The sequence below is a fragment of the Myotis brandtii genome, unplaced genomic scaffold, assembly GCF_000412655.1.
Source record: "Myotis brandtii unplaced genomic scaffold, ASM41265v1 scaffold39, whole genome shotgun sequence".
Taxonomy (NCBI): Eukaryota; Metazoa; Chordata; class Mammalia; order Chiroptera; family Vespertilionidae; genus Myotis; species Myotis brandtii.
In genome coordinates this window covers 4,747,660-4,751,522 of record NW_005364953.1, presented here as the reverse complement: position 1 = coordinate 4,751,522, position 3,863 = coordinate 4,747,660, and the positions used below count along the sequence as shown (strand labels likewise).

Below are 3,863 nucleotides of genomic sequence, written 5' to 3'. Positions count from 1 at the left end.
AATAATCTGAACAATAAAGATTTAATAAAAAAAGAAATATTAATTGGTAATGCTAAATAGAAATGAACAAAATTGCCTGAGCTTGCACAATCCTATATAATAAAGAGGTAATATGCAAATTAACCCTCACGCCCTCACAAGATGGCTGCCTACGACCAGGTCGGCAGGGGGGTTAGTGAGGGACAACCAAATGACTGAACAGCAAAGCAGGCTGTGTTGGGCGACCCGGCCGGCAGGGGGGGCAGTTGGGTGCAACCAGACCAGCAGGGGGGGCAGTTAGGGGCAACCAGGCCAGTGGGAGGGGAAGTTAGGAGTGACCAGGCCGGCAGGGGGGACAGTTAGGGGCAATCGAGCCAGCACTCAGAGGCAGTGAGGGGCAATCAGGCCAGTGGGGGCAGCAGTTAGGGGCGACCAGGCAGGCAGGTTAGCGATTAGGAGCCAGCAATCCAGGATTGTGAGAGGGATGTCCTATTGCCGGTTTAGGCCCGATCCATGGGATAGGGCCTAAACTAGTAGTCGGACATCCTCCAAGGGGTCCCAGATTGAAGAGGGTGCAGGCTGGGCTGAGGGGACCCCTGCCCCCATGCACAAATTTCATGCACCAGGCCTCTAGTACAGAATAAAACCTAGAGTGCTATTTTGGACAAATTCTCTATGCAATAGCCACATATAGAGCCGAGACTAGAGCTTTGGCAAAAACTTTTGATTGCTTCCCAGCAATGACTACTAGAATTTTGGATTAGAAAATTTTTTATTTAAGGGGCAATTACTAGTTTGTTACCTGACAGTAATTAAAACTGCCCTTCTCTGACTGACTTATTTCACTTAGCATAATGCTCTCCAGGTCCATCCATGCAGTTGCAAATGGTAAGAGTTATTTCTTTTTTACAGCAGTGTAGTATTCCATTGTATAGATGTACCACAGTTTTTTAATCCACTCATCTGCTGATGGGCACTTAGGCTATTTCCAAATCTTAACTATTGTAAATTGTGCTGCTATGAACATAGGGGTGCGTATATTCTTTCTGATTGATGTTTCTGATTTCTTGGGATATATTCCTAGAAGTGGGATTACTGGGTCATTATACTAAGTGAAATAAGCCAGTCAAATAAGGATGATCTCACTCATTTGTGGAATATAATGAATAACGTAAACTGATGAACATAAAGATCCAGAGACATAGAAATATCGAACAGATCATCAACCTCAGAGGGAAGGCAGGGGAGGGGGGGTGGTAAGAGATGAACCAAAGGACTTGTATGCATGCATATAAGCATAACCAATAGACACAGACAGTACGGAGTGAGGGCATGTGCTGGAGGGTGGGAGTGGCCGGGGAGACATCAATGAGGGAGGGGGGGGAAGGAGACATATGTAGTACTTTCAACAATAAAGATTTAGCCCTAAAAAAAGAATCACCAATGAATAAGTGGAATAACTAATTGATATTTCTCTCTCTCTCTCTCTCTCTCTCTCTCTCTCTCTCTCAAATCAATCAATAAAAATTTTTTAAAACTGCCTTTATAATTAAAGGGCATAAAATTATTTGAAAATGGAAATACTTGTAATGTCGTGCATGATAGCAGAGACATCCTCAAATGGAAAGGATAATGCTGAGAAAAGTTTCATAATAAAATGGAAATGTATTTTATTTGCTACTGAGGAATATGCTACTGCAGAAATGCAGGGAGTTACTCAACGCATTAAGCAGGTAGACTTTCTCCCAGATTCTATGGCTGCTTAGACATGGCCCTATGAACAGCTCATAACTGACCAAGAAAGAGCTATTTGGTCTATAGATGGCATTTCCAAGGTTAATGAACAACAACCTATTTGGAAGGTCACCACTGTGATTAAAGAAGGCAAAACCAAATCAGCACAATGGGCTGAATTGTATGTTGCTTGCTATGATATTTCAGATTACACTGACTCATGGGCAGCAGCCAATGGCTTGGCTATATGGTGAGGCAGAAGGGCAATATAAAAAAATTGGCCTATGAAAGGTATGCCTATATGAGGCATGGTCCTATGGAAATCACTATGAGAATTTGAGGGGTGCATTAAAGTAGGTCATGTCAATGCCCATCAGAAGAATCGTCTTTTAGTTTAAAAGGAAATTGGAAGCAACAAGTAGATATACTGCTTATTTAAGGTCACCTGAGTTCATGGGATGAGTGGACATATGGCTATTGTAGCAGTGCATAGAGAAAGCCTTAATCTAGCCTGTGAGGATAAAAGTGCCAATAAGAACTGTTCTAGCCCTTTATCTCTGTGGTCTTCTTCTAAGGACACATAACCCTGTATTAGGTTGTTGTTGCTACTATAACAAATTACCATAGATTTTAGTGGTAAAACAAGAGAATTATATTCTCTTCCATTTCTAGGAACCAGGAGTTCAAAATGAGTCTTACAGGGCTAAAATCAAGGTGTTCAACACTGTTGGTTCCTTCTGGAAGCTCCAGGGAAGAATTTGTTCCTTACCTTTCCAGCATTCCTTGGCTTCTGTTTCTGTTGCTTTCTCTTCTTCTGTAGTCTACTATCCCTCTATCTCCCTCTTATAAGAGAACTTGTGATTATATTTAGGGCCCACCCTGACAAGGAAGGTAACCTCCCCAACTCAAAATATTTAACTTAACCAAAAAAAAAATCTTTTTGCAATATAAGGTTAATGTCACAGGATTGAGGGATTAGGACATGGATTCCTTTGGGGCCATTACTCAGAGCACCACATTAAACATAAGAAAAGAGCCCTAGCTTTTCCACCAGCTCTCCCCTCCCCCCACCCCACCCCCTAACACTGCTCAGGCTGCACCATGCTAGCTCCAAGCTCCATGCTCCTGCTAAGGCAGCACTGTCTTCTCCTTCCAGCCCCATAATGATCATCTACAGGGACCTCATCAGCCATGATGAGATGTTATCCCATATCTACAAGATCCAGGCGATCGCAGACGGGCTGTGCCTGGGGGTAGAGGGGAAGATGGTCAGTAGCACAGAGAGTAACATTGATGACTTGCTTATTGGTGGAAATGCCTCCGCTGGAAGCCCTGAGGGCGAAGGTACCAAAAGCACAGTAATCACTGGTATTGATATTGTCATAAACCATCGTTTATAGGAAACCAGCTTCACAAAGGAAGCCTACAAGAAGTTATGTCAAAGATTACATTAAATCAATCAAAGGGAAACTTGAAGAACAGAGACCAAAAAGAGTAAAGCCTTTTATGACAGGGGCTGCAGAACAAATCAAGCATATCCTTGCCAATTTCAAAAACTACCAGTTCTTTATTGGTGAAAACATGAATCTAGATGGCATGGTTGCTCTGCTCGACTACCGTTATGATTTTCTTTAAGGATGGCTTAGAAATGGAAAAACGTTAACAAATTTGGCAGTTTGGATCTATCACCTGTCATCATAACTGGCTGCTGCTTTTCATTCACACACCAAGACTAGGACAAATGGGACTGATGTTATCTTGAGCTCTGCATTTATTTGACCTTTATTCACTTGGATCAGAGGCATTGTTTTGAAGAAAAAAATGTCATGTAGTTGTCTAAAAATAAATGCAATTAAACTAAAAATAATAATAATAAAAGAAAAGAAAAGAAAAAAAGAAAGAGCCCTAGTTCCCTCGTTGGTTTGGCTCAATGAATAGAGTGTTGGCCTGCAGACTGAAGGGTCTTGAGTTCAAATTCAGTCAAGGCCACATACCTAAGTTGCATACTCTATCCCTGGCCCTGGTCAGGGTGGCTGCAGGAGGCAACCAATAGATGTGTCTTTCTTACATAAATGTTTCTCTCTCTCTCTGTCTCTCCCCCTGCCTTCCACTCTCTATAAAAATCAATGAAAAAATATCCTCAGGTGAGG

General features: G+C 42.1%; 1 pseudogene; it reads left to right on the top strand.

Annotated features, from left to right (window-relative positions):
• The first annotated feature begins 2,876 nt into the window (after nucleotides 1–2,876).
• On the top strand, nucleotides 2,877–3,509 carry LOC102240645 (annotated as a pseudogene).
• Nucleotides 3,510–3,863: the final 354 nt, after the last annotated feature.